Genomic DNA, 19,332 nt, shown 5'->3' with positions numbered 1-19,332 from the left:
AACCCTCTGTTTGTTTTCCATATTTAAGAGTCTCTTATGTTTTGTCCCCCTCCCTGTTTTTATATTATTTTTGTTTCCCTTCCCTTGTGTTCATCTGTTCTGTCTCTTAAAGTCCTCATATGAGTGAAGTCATATGATATTTGTCCTTCTCTGACTAATTTCGCTTAGCATAATAGCCGCTAGTTCCATCCACATAGTTGCAAATGGCAAGATTTCATTCTTTTTGATTGCTGACTAATACCCCATTGTATATATATACCACACCTTCTTTATCCATTCATCCGTCGATGGACATTTGGGCTCTTTCCATACTTTGGCTATTGTTGATAGTGCTACTATAAACATAGGGGTGCATGTGCCCCTTCGAAACAGCATACCCACATCCCTTGGATAAAGAGTAGTGCAATTGCTGGATCATAGGGTAGTTCTATTTTTAAATTTTTGAGGAAACTCCATAGTGTTTTCCAGAGTGGCTGCACCAGTTTGCATTCCCACCAGCAGTGCAAAAGAGAGCTTCTCTCTCTGCATCCTTGCCAACATCTGTTGTTGCCTGAGTTGTTACTGTTAGCCATTCTGCCAGGTGCGAGGTGGTATCTCATTGTGGTTTTGATTTGTATTTCCCTGATGATGAGTTATGTTGAGCATTTTTTCATGTGTCAGTTGGCCACTGATAAGACTCTTTAAAAGCACAGGCAATTAAAAAATTCAGGACAGTGGCATAAGAGAGAACTAGGCAAGAACATAAATGAGGAGAACAAGGGTATCTTTAAGTCATGTTGTGGATTCACAGACTCTTATTTTTCTATTATTCTTTAAACTATATATTTGAGACATTATTTCTCTTTTGTGTGTATAATTTATCTGACAATAAGAAAACTCTTTAAATAGTAAAAAAAAACTTAATCTACTAGAAAGATGTGACCATTTTAAATTCATAGTCTTTCAAATTAACAGAACTAAATATAGAAAGAGATAAGTCCACAATTATAGTAGGAGACTTCAACAAACTTTCAAAAATTACTCACTGAACAATCAGACTAAATGATGTATTAATTGACTTAATTGATATATGCAAAATTATCTAATAAGGGAACATGAGACATTTACCAAAACTGACCATATTCTGGGACATAGAATGAGTCCCCAAGTCCCCCCATATTTCAAAATATTGAAACCATTAATGTATTCTCAGATTCAGTGGAATTAAGCAAGAAATCAGTAACCAAATGGAAACTAGAATATCGCTCAAATATTTGGAAATCAGTCAAAGAAGAAGTCAAAATAGAAGTCAGAAAATACTTTGAACTAAGAGATTATGAAAACATGACATCAAAACTTGGGAACACAGGATAAGCTTCACTTAGTGGGAAAAATCAATGACAATGGTTACTTTGAGGAGGGAAGATGACTGAGAAATAGTAGAGTAGAGCCTGGTAATATTCTATGTCTTGCTGGAGGAGGTAATTACATGAATGTTGTCCCTTTGAGAAAAATTCACCATGCTCTACACTTATGATTTGGGCATTTTTCTGTATGCATGATTATACTGCAAAATAAGATTTACTTTAAAAATATCAGAAATTATTCCTGACTCTTCTTTTTCTCACACCTCACATTCAGATCATCAACATTTCCTGTCAGTTTCAATTCAAAATTTATCCAGAATCCGGTCATTTCTCACTACCTCCAGCTGCTAATCTTGTATAAACCAACATCATCTCTTTCTTGATTCACCTCCATTTCATGTCTAGTCTTCCTGCTTCTGCCCTTGCTCCCTATTGCCACTTACCAACACAGTCATTAGGGTGAGCTGTTAAAGCCGAATCAAATACGTTACCACTCTCCACAAAATTGTCCAATTGGCTTCTCATTTCACTCACAATAAAAGCCAAATATTTGTCACGACTGTGTGCCTACATCATCTGAACTGCCATCCCATCACTTACTTCATCTCCTACCCCCACATCTTGACCACTCTGTTCTACCCTTACTGCCTCTTTGCTCTTTGCACAACTGCCAGGCACATTCCTGCTCTGCGAGATTTGTACTAATTTCTCCATCTCGCCTGGATGTTTCTTCACCTGGATCCACACAGCTCATTCCCTTACTTCTTCAGATCTCTGTATAAATATAACTTTCATCCCTGACCATTATCATTGCAATTCTTCCCATAAACAACAACTTCCAATCCCTTTTCAGTTAAATTCACCAGATATTTATCCAGTGCCAATATAAGCCAGGTACTTAGGTGCTCATGACAAATAGGCAAACAAAACAAAGATCCCTGCCTTCATGGAGCCTACATTCAAGAAGGAGGAGACAAGGAATAAACATAGATACACCAATTATACAGTGAGTTGAAAGTAAATAAATACTCTGGAAATAATACTGGGACAGGTTAAGCAATGTTTCTCAGACTGTTAAGAGGGGGTGAGAAAGGAGTTTAAATTATAAATAAGGTGTTCTGAGCAAGCTTTATTGAAAGCAATAACATCTGAGCAAAACTTTGGAAGTAAAAGGGAATTAGCTACATGGATATAGGGAGAAGATTGTTGAAAATGGAGAGTAAGTGCAGAAGCCTGAAGTAGGAATGTGCCTGGCATGTTGGCAGGACAGTAAAAAGGCACATATGGTTAGAACAGTGGGTAGGGTGAGCAACTGTCCAAGTCTGCCAGGAACTCAGAAGTTTCCTGAGATGTGTGACTTTCAGGGCATCCAGGACAAATTGAGACGGTTGGTTGGTCACCCTAAAGAGAAAGAGTTGAAAGAGGTGAGGTCAAAGAAGTAATGGGGCTAGATCATGAAGATCTATGAGGGTCATTTTAGGGACCCTGATTTTTAAAATGAGGAAAACAGCACAGCACGTGGGTGGTTCAGTCAGATGACTGATTAAGATGACTCTTGATTTTGGCTCAGATCATGATCTCTGTGTTCATGGGTTCAAGCCCTGTGCTGGGCTCTTTCCTGACAGTGTGGAGCCTGCTTGGGATTCTCTCTCTCCCTCTCTCTCTGACCCTCTCCTGCTCACACACTCTCTCTCTTTCTCTCAAAATAAATAAATAAATAGATATTTAGGGGTGCCTGGGTGGCTCAGTCAGTTAAGCACCTGACTTTTGATTTCGGCTTAGGTCACAATCTCGCAGTTCGTGTGTTCAAGCACTGCGTGGGGCTCTGTGATGACATCACAGACCCTGCTTGAGATTGTGTCTCCCTCTTTCTTTGCCCCTCCCCCACTTGCTCTCTCTATCTCTCTCTAAATAAATAAAAATAAAAATAAATTTTAAAAACAATTTAAAAAATAAATAAATAGGGCTGCCTGGGTGGCTCAGTCAGTTGAATGTCCAACTTCAGCTCAGGTCACAACCTCACAGTTCATGGGCTTGAGCTCCATATTGGGCTTTGCACTGACAGCTCAGAGCCTACTTCAGCTTCTCCGTCTCTATCTCTCTGTCTGTCTCTCTCTGCCTCTCTCTGCCCCTCCCTGCTCATGCTTACTCTCTCTCTCAAAAATAAAAATGTTAAAAAAAATTTTAATAAATAAATAAATGAGGAAAACAGGGAGCCAGTGGAATGTTTAAAAACTCTTTTTATGGTTGTGTTGAAAATGGGGCATAGAAGGACAAGTGTGAAAGAAGGAAAACCATCATGGATGCTATTGCAATAATCCAGGTGAGAGTTGATGGTGGCTTGCACCAATGATTTTTTTTTTTTAATTTTTTTTTCAACGTTTTTTTTTATTTATTTTTGGGACAGAGAGAGACAGAGCATGAACGGGGGAGGGGCAGAGAGAGAGGGAGACACAGAATCTGAAACAGGCTCCAGGCTCCGAGCCATCAGCCCAGAGCCTGATGCGGGGCTCGAACTCACGGACCGCGAGATCGTGACCTGGCTGAAGTCGGACGCTTAACCGACTGCGCCACCCAGGCGCCCCATTGATTTTTTAGTAGAGATGATAACAAGTGGTCAATTCTGGATGTACTCTTAAGGTAGAACAAGTAAAATTTCCTAAAAGATTGGATGAGGAGTGTAACAGAAAGAGGAAGGATAACTTTCCAGGGGTTTGATCCAACCAACTATAAGAACGGAGTCACTATCAGCTGAAATGAGAAAGAATGAACATAGAGCAAGTTTGAAGAGAAAAAAAAAACAGCTCTATGTTAGACATGTTATAAACCCTTTTCTGCCTCATTATCTTCCATAGTTTTTATCCACACTGACATGCTATGTACTTTATTTACTTACTTATTTATTATGTATATTTGCCCACTAGAATATAATCTCCAAGAAGGCAAAGACTTTTGTTTTGTTCACTGCTCTATCACCAGCTTCTAGAATAAATTCATCTACTACATAAGCATTTATAGAGTGCCTCCTGTATGACTGGAACTACGCTAGGCTCTAGGAACGCATCAAAACATATGACATGTTCTTAGGATTGCCAGATAAAATACAGGATGGAAGGCAACATTTGAATGGCATATAAATAATGAATCATTCTTAGTATATATATGTCCCACATTTAAATATGTATGCTCCATAGACAAAAATTCAATTATGGGAAATAGTTATCTGAAAATAAGTTTAACTGGGCATCCTGTATTTTTATTTGCTAAATCTGACAACTCTTATGCTTTCTGAGTATAAGGAACCTAAACAATAATGGGATATATAGAAAAATAAGCAGTCTGTATATAATAACTTTAGGAATCCAGGACACCATGGGAGCATACAGGAAGGGTATCACACATAGACTGTGCATATTGTAACTGAGAGTAGAGTTATCTAGTTGAAAAGTGGAAAAGCATCCCAGGAATATGGAATAATGTAGGCCAAGCTTAGAGGACAAAGAGACCTTGGGACATTTGTGAAGCTGCATGGTTGACCTAGTGTCTTAGATATACCTAGAGAACATAATTGTGTGAGATGGGAATCGGAAGAGTTAACATCTCCAAAAAGCACACGTGGCTGAGCAATTACTCTACCAGAGACCTAGGCAAAGGCCAGCAAACACAGGCACCTGCCACCAGAAGCAAGAGCAGCAAGGGAGACCATCTTCCCATCCACCAAGCAGTTGTGGCAGCAACAATACAGGGTTCTTTTTTTTTTTTTTTTTAATTTGAAAGAGAGAAAGAGAGTGCAAGTCAGAGAGGAGTAGAGGGGGAGAAAGAGAGAATCATCAGCAGGCTTCATGCTCAGCACAGAGCTCAATGCCAGGCTCAATCCCACGATGCTGAGATCATGGCCTGAGCCAAAATCAAGAGTCGGAGGCTCAACAGACTGAGCCACCCAGGCCCCCAACAATAGAGGGCTCTGACATTCACTGCCCACCAGCTGCATTTCACTGGGCTTGACCATCATGACCAAGGACAAAATGGAGGACAATTCTTTTCCAGTCCATCCTTGAGAGACTAACTGTGTTCCCAGTTTCCCCACAGGTAGAAACAGGCAGACAGAACAAAACCTACTTTCATACAAAACAGGTAAACACTCCTGAAAATCTGGAGGAGGGAAGAAATCCCATAGAAAAGGCTGGAATTTCTGTTAGCAAAATGGGCAGAGGTTGGTACCCTTCGTAATCTCTTCTGAATCCACAATCTGGCAACATTTGAGTTCTACAAGAGCATGCATTCTCAGCAGGAGCGATCCAACTCCCAGAGAGGTGAAATTAATTCTTGGAGGTAGGAATATCTTAGATATTATAATGGTATGTTACCCTGCAAAAGGCTATCGTACATAAACAGATCTATAGTATATCTGTGATTCTAAAATTACACCAGAGGATAGGGGAAGAGAGGATGAGAAGACCTTTTAAAAATATCTAAAAAGGCTACTTAGGGATGGCAAGAATGAGAAACAAATTGATAAACACGGAAGTAGAGCAAAGTTCTACCTGAGGGATGGAAACCAGGTTGGTGTGACAGATGTGTTCTTCTGGAAGAAGGGGTAGAGATAGAAAGGAGCAGGAAAGGAAGGTATTCTGGGTGGTGCAAACACCATATGCATAGACTTCCAGAAAAAGTAAAAGGTAAACAACATAAATGCAATAGCATGGTCAAGTAAGATAAGGTCTGGAAAGGCTTTATTGGATTTAGCAATTAGGAGGTCACTGATCATTTAACCTCTTTGTGCTTCAGTTTCAATACTTGTTAAATTAAATTGAAAAATAATCTCCCAGGCAACTTAAAGCTCTAAAGACTCTCATGTGGACTGGGTCTCTTTACACACAGAGACACACACAAAAGACACATCCACACACTTATACACACTCCCAACACACATGCTAATCTCTTTCCTTAATCTAATTTTCTTATCTCTCTGCAGCTGTATTTGCTTTTGAAGAATTCCAGTTCTCTTTGTTTAATGATAACAATACTTTTTAAAAATCAGTTACAAGAGTCTACAGTTCCCTGATAAGCTGAGTTGCTGGGCAATAAACGGGTTAATATTAGTTCCTATAAGCATTCCTAATGCTTTATAAATACCTTTTATAATGCAATAAATTCTTTAGAATGTGGATGCCAGATTTTTATTTCATTTTAAAAAATGATTTGAAAACCCAGATTCATTCCAATGGGGGGGAAAAATGATTTCCACCTAAACTATCATTCATTCATTAAATATTTTCTAAGTGCCTACTATGTATCAAACAGTACAATATGTGTGTGAGAAATCATCAGCGAATAAAGACAAACAGTCCATAGCTTCCAGGAACCCAGAAGGAGGAAAGTAAGGGAATAACTGAGAAGTTGGTAAAGTTAGCACCATGTACTCATGGCTACCATGTGGCCACATGGGTAACACATCCGGACCTTGGACCTGCTCCTGAAAAGAGCTCTGAGGAGAGGTAAAGTATCAATTTACCAAAGAGAAAAATGGCAGCAAAGACAACAGCCACTCTAGAAAGAGGAGTTCATCACCATTTGGAGGCCATAGACCCCTTCTCAGAATCATGTATTTAAATGTCTAACATAAGAGTACAAATGCAGCCAATTACACTGAAGTATGGTTATCATTTTTACAATTTGTGGTATGTGCATTTCTTTCTTAACACATTAAATAACCAGATCCAGCAGCTGTCCCAAGAACAACTATCATTTTGAAGCAGTGATGAGCACAAATGGCCTGCTGAGCTACTTGTAACCCTGTGTTATAAAAATATCTGTGATGTTTATTGATGACAAAGTCACAGACACTATTAATAATTCTGCAGTCTGGTGCCTACATTTATAATTGAACAGAATGTGAAATTTCAGTTAGAGCTTAAGGAAAGTAAAGAATTGTTTTACTATCTAAATCCACAGGCTCTCCTAAATTCCACCCAGGGAACCCTTGGGCTGCAGCCCCCTGTTCTAAGACATGAAGCTCAGTCAGGATTTTCTCCTTCAATAACATAGTTCTGTAGTCACTTGTAGAGCTATCATTCCCTCATTGGGATTTCCCAAAGATGTAGCTTGTCCATTATTTGGGGCACACTGCCATCCCATGGCTCCTCCTGAGGAGTTTAGCATTAATAACATTCACAACAAAGCAGCCTTTTAGGGCATTAGACCAAACCTGCAAATTAATGCACTGGCTCATCACAATTCATTAATCAAACTCAGACCGGATTTAACAACAGATTATTAAAGACTCAAAATTATACCCACAGAAGAAGAAGGGAAAAAAAAAAAAAACAGGCAGCTCCCAGAGGGTCAAATGTAATGTGAATGGTTTTGCATAAAACCATAAACCTGCTATTAAATTAAAAACAGGAAAAATTATGTCCACTGCTTATCTCCAGTCATTTTTTTTTTAAAGGAACGTTACGCTAATTTATTTCTTTGCTCTTCCTGGTTACACAGTAAAAGACTAAAAGGTTACAATGCACTGGTTATTTTGATGTTTGGTTGAGCAACTTACACTAACATGTACTGACTGAGGTAAAGAAATTAATGAAATTACTCCCATAATTCATTACTAATGGAACACTGTCAATGCTTTCAACTGACAGTTCACACACATCTTCGGCAGACAGCGAGACACCTCTTGGAAACTGTAGGGCTCACTCCTTCTGATAATGACCAACAAAGCAGAACTTGGCTGCTTTGTCCTACAATTTCACTGATCTCTCACCTCCATGTGTTTGCTCTTGATGAACAGGTCTGTTCTCTCTGGGAACAAAAGCAGGAAGGGGGGAGCAATGATTGGAATTTTTCTTTCCCTTCAGGGAAGTTAGGTAGACCAGCTGGGGATTCCCAAAGATGTATAAACATTCAGAATGCTGTAATTGGGCAGGACACAGAGCTACAACTGACTTTGCAATGAACTTTTTTAAAGGTTAATATTTTAGAGCAGCAATCATGGATAAAGAGCATAATCCTAATAAGAAGTATGAAAAAAAACTAAAGAACTGTGTGATTTTGTGACATCTTTGCTCTTTCCCCATTAGGACTGAATCATTAGTTCTTTCTGTTTTTGCAGAAACAGAAGCAAAAATTACTAGCACACATGCTGATTAAAGTAGGTAAGTGACATTTCTGGAAATACAAAATGTTTTATTCAATGTAGGTACCTGTTTGATATTTATAGAGTGTTTTGGTCTTACTGTCTGGTTTAAACTCTAAACTGCTCAAGAGAAGTGTCCATGTCTTTGTTATATACGTGAAAATAATTAATAACGTCTCTCTGAAGATAAGCTCCTATACACTGATCATACCAAGTTAGTATAAAATGACACTATGGGTGAGGCAAAATATACCACTGACCATATAATATATGCATAATACAAATTATGTATAATAGAAAAAGGTCCAAAATAGTCAACACATTCAAAACACTTTATAAATACAGGAAGATTCTTTTTTTTTTTTAAGTTTATTTATTTGAGAGAGACAGAACTATGCAAGTCGGGGGTGGGCAGAGAGAGATGAGGAGAGAGAATCCCAAGCAGGCTCCCCACAGTTAGCATGGAGCCTAATGTCGGGGCTCAAACCCATGAAACCGAGACATCATGACCTTACTGAAACCAAGAGGTGGACATTTAACTGATGGAGCCACCCATGCATCCCAATATAGGAAGATTCTAATACAACATGATTTGGGTTGGGATTCTGCTCATATTGTTGTAGTTACATTATATGCAGTAAATACATAGGCCAATTCTGTCATCCCCCTCCTTCAACCCCTGGCACTCTTTCCTGTCTGCTAGGGGTCACAATCCACCTCAACACAGCTGTAATTGTGTTACACTGCAAACAGCTTCCATCAATTGCTTAATGACTTCTTAAAAAGAAATGTATTCACTCTACCCAGACACAGTATCTGGCACATGGTGGGTATTCTCTAAATATTTCTTGAAATGAAAAAACAATACTTCCCCTCCTCTTTCCAAATGAAAACCTACTATGTTAGGACTGTCCTTCCAAAATCAACATAAACAGTACTAATTCCCACCAAGTGTTATCTTAGAGATTAACTGCAATAAGTGCCTCATAAATATCTTGGAATTTTTCATTGAACCTCCAGTCTCACGCAGATGCTTATTACCCTGTCATGTGGTCAAATAGATGCACCAAAAGAGAAAGTTATATCTATTTGGAAACACAATTGTAAAATCCATATCATAGAAACAAGGGCCATCGTAAGCCACCAAGATTAACAAAAATAAAGCCAACCTTAACTTTTGAACAGGAACACTTTGGGCAAAAGGGTACAACTGAGATCCCTTATTTCTCTAAGGTGTGATAAGTGGGTAAATTCTAACAACAGCTACTGTGGATAAAGCCCCTGCTCTGGACCAGGCATCTGTTGCGTGGGTGACATGGAACGACAAGCCCATCAAGTGGACATTAGCATCACTACTTTACTAAGCACTAAGCAGGAAATTCTGAGAGCTTCAGCAGCTCATCCGGAGGTCAAGCTAGGGTGTTGCACAGCCAATGTGTAAAGTCACATCTCTTGCTTCCAAAGTCCTATGACACAACTACTCTATTGCACCGCTCTTCTCTCAGACCCTTTCCCATGTATGCCCTCCACTAGAGCTACTTCCAACCTAAAACAATCACTGAAGGAAAGATCTGGTCTTCAGACATACCTTTATACCAATTCTAGATAACCCACAGATTATAAGTGGCAGAAGAGCAAGGTATTTAGCTGTTGGACTATGGTATCAGATTGCCTAGATTAGCTTCCCAGTCCTCTGACTTCCTTGCGTGGACAATTTTCTTTTCTTCATTGTGCCTTACTTTTCTCATAAATAAAATGGGAGTGCAAATAATGCCAACCTCATGAGGCTGTAGTGATAATTAAATAGATTAGTAAATGTGAAATGCTTTGTGCCTGACATAGAAAGTGCTGAATGGTGTCAGATGCTATCTCCAGCTCTTAACAGCTACAACAGAGTGGAGACTTGGCCACTCACAATTCACTATCTTCACTGACCAGCTTCCAATCACTAGGCTTTACTGAGCATTGAATACAATGCAACCTAGATAACGAAATAGCCTGAAAGTGGTTTTAATGTTAGACCTCAGGCTGTAGATTCTTTGCCATGAAGGACAATTGGGCAATTCCTCCGAAGTCCCAGTGGTAAAATTCAGCACTCCATCCCCCGAGGGAACATTTGGTTCAACCCGAGGACTGAGTGACCTGGATAAGTCTATCTGCATCCACTACTCATGTTCATTTTTAAATTATTTAGTGTTTTACCTCAATCATTTCATCTTTCCGGGCTTTAATTTTTCCAACTTGTGAATACTGAGGGGTAGAGATGAGCAAGTGGTGGTGCAAACAGGAATTAGAAGGGATCTTCACCACAATGCTGTCAGTGAAACCACCAGAGCTTTCAAATCAATATAACTTTTGAAAGTTAAGGAAAGTGGGAGCTGCAACTGAACAAAATTCGTACATCCCAATGTACAAACGTAGAACTTCAGACCCAAGATCACCCAGCCAGTAATTACAATTTTGAGATTTGAACTCACAGCCTACTGTCCTCAGGTGCCTATTTCCACAACTTTAACCTGCTCTTCTAAGGAAAGGAAGAATTCAAACATCCTCTTTCATTGCTATTATTTCTTAGGTATAGCTAATTTTAACATATTACCACTATTAGACTCTCTTAGCTAATTATATAATGATGATGATGATGATGATGATGATGATATATATGAACAGCATAGAAATCTGTAAATTATGAAAACAGCTTGAAACATCATCTTCCATACTGGCTCTGATATACAATAAAGCAAGAATCTGAATATTTTATAATTATTGTTAGAATTGATGCAGTGCTGAGTTAAAAATCACGAGCCATAGTGTCCACACCCACGTAACCTGAATTAGTCCTTTGATAGAAGACATTCACTGAGTGAATGCTGAATAAACATTTGCATTCCCTGCCAAGAGGAAATTGTTAAAAATTACTGTAAGCTTGAGCCAATGAGCTCTGTAGATACTGGTGACAAAGACCCTCTACATCCTTTCCTCCTGGTTGGAAAAACAAAAGGAAGTGAGGTGGTTCACAAGAGAAGATAATGAGAGGGAAGAATACACAGCAGTCTAAGGTAAACAGAATAAGGTATAAAATCCTTCTTCTCCGAGGAACATATCCTTTCATATCCTAAGGTAATCTCCAGGCAAAAATGTCTAAGTGACCGAGACTTTCACCACAAGTCAAAAATCCATATGACCACAGGTGAACTGGGCTGCTGAACCTTATTCTAAACTATATTTTATAAAATCATTCTCTCTGGATCAATAAAATGCAAATGCTGAAGTTATCTTGTTAACCATCAAAATAAAAGGAACCTTGAGAATAACGTTGTCATTCTTAATTAAAACGGGCTTTTTAATTCCTTTAACTAAAGTAGATATTAGTACTGGAAACACTTTGCTAACTAAAGAAAGACTCTACCCATACCCCCAATTAGAGAACACTTCATTTATATATGATGCAGTTTATAACTACTTAGCGGTATGGTTGGGTTAAGTCTCTTTGGCCTACTTTTTAAATGATTAAATACTCTCCATCCAAGTAAATAGATGTCTTCAGAGCCGCATTTTGCATGATAAAACATTCTTTAAATGCATAAACCTTCGCTCAAGATTTAAGAGGGCAAAAAATCTTAGTGACAGTACATTCATTATGTCTTTATTAAGGCCAGACTTTTCCATAGGGTTATGCGTAGCTGAAAATAAGGCTCAGTTTAATAACAAAGCAAGCTTTCCTAGGACTACAAAAATTGTAAAATTTTAATGTTTAATGCATTCCTTAATTATAGAAAACTCTGCAAAGAATAACATCCTTGAAATTTACTATGCAAATGCTCTTAATTTATGACAAATTGCTCTTTCAAATACAAGTATTAAATCTCTATGAGATCGTTGAGGTAATGTACTAATATGCATCACTAAGATCTTAAATTTCTAAGTGGCAATGCTGTTTGTTAGATGCAAACAAGGATTACCTTAATTAAAATATACTATCCCCAGCCTCTCAGCAGATTTAGCTCAGTTTTTATATAGGACAGATTCATTATCTACCTCAAGTTAATAAAAGTCTGACCTACTGTGGTTATTTCCTTTAAAATTTAATTTTAATTACTATTTTGTTAATGGAAATAAAGCACTAAAGAATTGTGAAGATGATCCAAAAGCAATTTTGAAAACTTAATTAAAATACCTCTTGAAAGCTTCAAAAGGAATTTAACACTTACGTGGTTTGATAACTGATGGCCTTACAAATACCGCATTAGATACCAACTCTGTAAAAAAAATCATCAGATGAAACATGCTTTAGAACTATAGCACTTCCTTAGTCTGTATCTTGAACTAATGGTCCAACTAAATAGATATAAACATCAAGCCTTTCATTCAAAATTTTAACATTAGACAAAGGTTCTTAACAAAGAAAATGAGTAACCATTACACAGCGCCTTCACAATACATAAACCTTAAATGCATTCAGAGTTTTTACATAAAACCATCCGGGCTAAATCCAGATAATTTCACAAGTGTTCAGTTTGTCTTCTGATCCTTCGGGACTCGAATATAAAATTAAAAAGGCTGGTAAGAAGTTGTATAAAATTCGGTACCAGAGTTTTATTAGGCGGCTTCCTCTCCAATCTAAATTTCAAAGGTTTACACATATATTATTGATCTTATCTGTGAAAATATTGGTTCAGTAAATAGCCTTTAAACATAACACAATCCATAGATTTTATTGAGATTCACTCCTCATGAAAAAGATAAGAATATGAGAAGCAGGGTATAACAAAGAGCATGCTCCAGGGAAGAAGCACAGACTTTGTGATATTTAAAATATATTTAGCAGCTCTTATATTACAAACCTCACAATGTTATGGTTCATAATGCAATGTGCATTTTTGTACCAGACTATTTGACTACTTCCAGTAAGTAAAATCCCTGCATTCATTAGCAATAATGAATTTTTCTTCTCATAGATCTATTTAATGAAAAAGGCATTTTGCCAGAAACCACCCCCTACCTACCACTATACCATTTCATTTAACATAAAGTCAGGGATCTATTCTTCTAAACATTAGAATTCCAACTCCAGAAATTAAAGAAATTTTACTAAAAATGAAAAATAAATATATGACTAAAATAATTGGATAACAATTAAGCTAAGGTAACACTGAATTTCTGTAATTCTATATTAACCTTGAAATGTGATTTAAATGACCCCAGGGATGCCTAGGTGGCTCAGTTGGTTCAGAGTCTGACTTCAGCTCAGGTCATGATCTCGGAGTTTGTCGAGTTTGAGCCCCACGTTGGGCTCTGTGCTGAGCCTGGAGCCTGCTTCAGATTCTGTATCTCCCTCTCTCTCTTCCCCTCCCCCACTTGCACTCTGTCTGTCTCTCTCTCTCTTAAAAATAAATAAACATGAAAAAACTTTTTTAAAAGAATAAATAAATAAATAAATAAATTCATACCCACAAAAATGGCCTAATTGAACAAGGTAAAAAAAAATCTGTAAAAATACAAATCCATCCTTTGTTATTTTTTTATTTGCCACACAGAAAATCACCAATTTTTGAGTGAGTTATTTTCTAAGAGTTTACTTACATGTCAGTTTTTTAAAACTTAAGATGAATATTACCCTAGAAGCAATAAATAAGGATCAGTTTCATCCTAAAAAAAATCTATAAAAGCCTTAATTTAGCTTTATAGCATAGCTGCAAGACTTGCAATGAAATATAGCAGAAAGCAAAACTGTTTCAATACTAGTAATTAAAGCAAATGGAAAGTTAAATTGAATAAAAGATAGTTTATTATTCTTAAATGCTCTGGGAATAATAGACTTAATTGGAAGAGAAAGCAAATGTAGATGAGACATTTATGAGAATTCTGAACAGGACTTCTGAGCTTTTTCAAGGTCTTTGGAGGTTATTGTCACCAATCCGGTATTAAGTCTTAATTTCATGTGAAAACATAACATGTATTACTTTACGTGGTAAAGGTAAGTTAAAAACAAGTGTTTCTCCCTTTTCTTGTTGCAAGTAATCTCTAATATTCACTTGATTTTCATCAACAATGATAACAGTAATTTTTAACTGATAATTGCAATGGCAAAAGAGGGATGGTGGAAGTTTTCCTGGAGACTCACGCATGCTCATGCACAAGCACACACACATACACATGTACACACACACATGCTCGCGCATGTTGGGACAAAGGTAAGGAGGCGAGAAGGAACAACAGAAAAGTATTAGAAAGAAGGGACGCAGGGTTAATAAGGAAAACTGTACAGAAGAACCTAGGTGGCTCAGTCCATTAAGTGTCTGACTCTTGATTTCAGCAAAAGTCATGATCTCAGGGTCGTGAGACCAAGTCCCACACTTGGCTCTGTGCTGACATTGCAAAGGATGCTTGGGATTCTCTCTCTTCCTCTCTCCCTGCTCCTCCTCTGTTTGCCCATGCACATGAATGCGCTCTCTCTCTCTCTCTCTCAAAATAAATAAACTTAAAAAAAAAAAAAAGGAAGCCTGCAATGAAAGAAAACGGTAACTTATGGTCTGTTGGTTGGAATGTTTTATTTGTTCGGTTTGTTGGCTGTGTGTGTGTGTGTGTGCATAAAACAGTGAAGGAAGAGAGGGAGAGAGGCCAGAGTGATTTCCTGATACCCATCTTTCTATTTAAGTTAGTTTTTTAATCTCGGTACTTTCTTTTGAGAGTAAAATGTACCAAAGTGGCCAATGATGCATATGATTCCTTACATTCAAAATACAATGGTTTTGGGGCGCCTGGGTGGCGCAGTCGGTTAAGCGTCCGACTTCAGCTCAGGTCACGATCTTACGGTCCGTGAGTTCAAGCCCCGCGTCGGGCTCTGGGCTGATGGCTCGGAGCCTGGAGCCTGCTTCCGATTCTGTGTCTCCTTCTCTCTCTGCCCCTCCCCCCTTCATGCTCTGTCTCTCTCTGTCTCAAAAATAAATGTTAAAAAAAAAAATCAAAATACAATGGTTTATAGTTTCTACACTAATAAGCATTGAGAAGCCTTAAATAAATTAAATAAGGCTTAGAAGAATTCAGAGTTTTTGCATAAAACCACAGTGCTATATTAGTACAAACATTTTGTTTGTATTTTGATCCTCTAGGACCTACTCAAATTACCAAGCTGATAATGTACTATATAAAATTCAGTACCAAAGCTATATTAGGCAAAGACCAAAAAACAAACAAACAAAAACCCAACAACAACAACTTAGAGCTTTTAACATGCTCATGTGCATTGGGACTGTCTAAGAATATGTAGTCTGAACTTTTCTCAAGGGGTATCTGCCAGTGTTTGCATTCTGTGAAACATACTCTGGGAAAAGCAGAGTTAGAGTCAGTAATAAGACAAAGATTCCCACGGACACCCCTGTTGTCCAAGACTGTTTTGGAGAATCTAGCCAGTAAAATGGGTTAGTAAAATGGGTTAAAGAAATGTGGCATGCATTAGAACGGGAGAGAGAGCATTATCATTCTTTGCAAATGATATTAGAAAATCTGAGAGAATCAATTAACATCTATTAAAACTAACAAAGAATTTAGAGGAATAACAAGATATGAAAGCAATAATTTTCACTTATACTAACAATCAGTTGGAAAATATAATGGGAAAAAATATTTTACTCATAATATGAATTTAACAGAAAGAAAGAGAGATCACCCAAAAGAAAAATGGGCAAAGAATATTAACAAGCAATTAAGAGAAATATGCAAATAGTCAATTAACATAGGAACAGATGTTCAAACTCAATAATAATCAAAAAATATAAATTAAAACCAGATACCATTTTCCCCTTATGAGCATTGAAATGATTAAAAACGTGGGCAATACCCCATGTTGACATGAAATGTGGAGGGAAAACATACCCTTCTGTGAGTGGTATTACTCAGAGTCCTGACAGGAAATTAAGAGTACACTCAAATTGGGTAATTTGGAGAGCATTTAATAAAAGGGTTATTTATTCATAAGGGTGTCAGGCTGGGTGGAGGGAACCCACAAGAAATAGGGCAGTCTCTAGGGCTAGAAGGAGAAAAACAGAGCTGAGCAGAGAAAACTGTGACCTTAGGTCTGAGAAGACAGCCAGCCCCCAGTAATCCCACAGGAGGAGCCAGGAGAAGTAGTTCCTCCTAATTCTCCTCCTTCCTTCTCATCTCCTGCCAGTGCCCCCATCCCAGACAACTCAGCCCAACCAGAAGCCCAAAGGCTAGGGACCTACACATCCAGATCAGCCTCTCAGAGCTCAATACAGGATAGAAAAGGGTAGAGGGTACACCCCAAGGTGCAACAGAAGATATCTAGCATGTAAGGGTTAGGAAAAGTACAAATTAGGAAAGCCAAATTGAATGACGGTTTGGCAACATTTACACTTACCATAATATTTGTGCAATCATTAAAAAAAAAAGATGACAAAAACAGAAAAATATCAAACCATTAGAAGAGGTTGTCTCTGAGGAAGGTTGGGAAGGAAGCTCAGGGTTGCAGGGTCAGACAGATCTGCGTTTGCATCCTGAGTCTAGCTGCTCAATTAGTATTTTTTTTTTGACTACAAAAAAAAAGGACAGAAAATCAAACTGACCTGATGAAGACAGTTCAGTCTTCATCAAGGCTCACACTGCCAAACCATGGAGAAGCTCGGGATAGGTCTGCCTTCAGAAATACCTGGATCCAGGGACTCAGACCTTATCAAATTTTTCTCTCTCTCTCTGCCTTCCATCCACTGTCCCTTTCCTCCCATAGGCTACCAGCTCTGCTCCCTCTAGTTGGCTTCATTCTCTCAGGTCAGCTGTTCCCACAAGTTCAATCCATAGCCAAATGCAGTGATAAAAGTATATTCTTCAAGCCTCAAGGCTAGAGAGAAAAGAGTTTCCCAGGTACTTCAGTTGAGATTCTTCTACAAAATGCCACTGCGTGGACAAGCGTAGATCACACGGCCAACCATGACTGAATCATATGGCAGGCCACAGGACGAGGGCATGGTGACTGGCCCTTTCTGGAACAAATGCCCCACTCTGTGACTAAAGGACATGAGAATTTTAGGGTGCCTAGCTGGCTCAGTAGTTTAAATGTCTGACTCTTGATTTCGACTCAGGTCATGATCTCACAGCCATGAGGTCAGCCCAAAGGTTCCATGATAATTGTAGAGCCTGGGATTGTCTCTCTCCCTCTCTCTCTCTGCTCCTTCCCCACTTGTGCTCTCTCTCCCTCTCTATTTCTGTCCCCCCACTCTCAAAGTAAATAAGGAAACATTAATTAAAAAAAAAAAAAAAAGGACATGAGAATTTTGATTATCTTTCACCACAACCACATGTTTGGGATAGAAGAACCACAATCTCCCTAAATGAGAAATTTTCTTCCGGACACTAGAAAAGCAAATAAATACTATATAAATGGCAACCTCGGACCCTCAGTTTCCTCATATGTAAAATAAAGGAGATGATGGTGTTCATCTTATTCTTATTTTCTTATTATTCTTTTTATCTCTGTATTTCTATATTATTTCATGTTTTAAAAGAACATTTTGCTTTTAATCATGAATAAGAAATCTGTTTCCATTTCGAGGAAAAAAGGAGAGGCCAACAACATTAATTCAGGAAGAGCTATCAGGTTAAGTTAATTACTAATTACTTAAAATTTGTATTACTTTTATATTGACTCTTCACAAAATACCTACTACTAATAATTACTTGTCTATACCTAATCAAATTTAAATCTCACAAAGACTTCATAAAATTGGTGCAGTCCCCATTTTACTGACAAAATTTAACTCAGAGAATTAAACTAATTTACCCAAGGACACAAAGCCAACAGCTAATAAAACTGCTATGTAAACTCAGATCTGTCTAAAGAAAAGGTCTGCAAACTATAACCTGTGGGCGAAATCCCACCTGCCCCCTGTTTTTTTATTGCCCACAAGCTAAGAATGGTTTTTTCACTTTTGAATTGTGGAAACAAAGGAAGAGAACACTTTATGACACCTACAAATTATGTGAAATTCAAATCTCAGTGTCCATCAGAAATGTTTTATTGGAACACAATCCTGCCCGTTTATGCCAGAGAAGATAGATTTACATCTTCTTGGTGGCTGCTTTGGCACTACGATGGCACAGTAGAGTTGGGAGAGTGATCATGTGGCCCAAGAAGACTAAAATATTCACTATCTGGTTCTTTACAGAAAAAGGTTGGCCAACTCTGGTCTAAATCCCAAACACATTGTCTGTCAAGGACCTCTTACTACCTATCCAGATACTGTCTAAAACTTATTGGATGATGCCGCTAGACGGTCTCTTGCGGCCCAAGCAAGGGTATTTCAATGCAAGAAAATAGGAGAGCATCTGCCAAGTTCATCTTGAGGGATGGAGAACAACAGAGGAGGTAAAAAATGTCTGCTGCCATACCACCCTGACTGACCTGATCTCAGAAGCTATGTAGGGTTGGGCCTGGTTAGTACTTGTATGGGAGGTGAGGTAAAAAATGCACCAAATAATGACATCTGCTTAGGACAGAGGAGGGGAAGGAAACAAGGTTATTGGTTCCCTATGGCACATGGTGTGACCATTCACTTACATAAAATGTTAAGTTGAATTCCTGAACACAGTATCACACATCATTCACAACACCTAGTAGGGTCAGAAAAAAAAATTTTTTTTGAGAGAGAGAGCATGAGTGGGGAAGGGCAGAGAGAGAGGGGGCAGAGGATGCAAAGCAGGATATGTGCCAACAGCAGTGAGCCCTACATGGGGCTTGAACTCACTGTGAGATCATGACCTAAGCCAAAGTTGAGCACTCAACCAACTGAGCCAGCAAGGTACTCCAGAAAACTTTTTTGGTATTAATAAATT

The 19,332-nt window shown here is 38.2% G+C and overlaps 1 protein-coding gene across 3 annotated transcripts in view; it reads right to left on the bottom strand.

Annotated features, from left to right (window-relative positions):
* Window positions 1–19,332, bottom strand: part of RWDD3 (RWD domain containing 3) — a 90,349-nt gene that overhangs the window by 24,023 nt on the left and 46,994 nt on the right. For 2 of the 3 annotated variants that reach the window (XR_005788774.1, XR_005788773.1), the window contains exon 6: window positions 12,696–12,743. The exons of the other annotated variant lie outside the window; for it this stretch is intronic. The gene's annotated coding sequence lies outside the window, so the exon portion shown is untranslated. The remainder of the gene's footprint in view (window positions 1–12,695; window positions 12,744–19,332) is intronic. 3 annotated transcript variants of the gene reach the window in all.

Source organism: Herpailurus yagouaroundi, unplaced genomic scaffold (assembly GCF_014898765.1).
Source record: "Herpailurus yagouaroundi ecotype Mexico unplaced genomic scaffold, PumYag 77, whole genome shotgun sequence".
NCBI classification, from domain to species: Eukaryota; Metazoa; Chordata; class Mammalia; order Carnivora; family Felidae; genus Herpailurus; species Herpailurus yagouaroundi.
The sequence above is the reverse complement of the archived record's forward strand: the minus strand, read 5'-3'. Positions and strand labels throughout refer to the sequence as shown.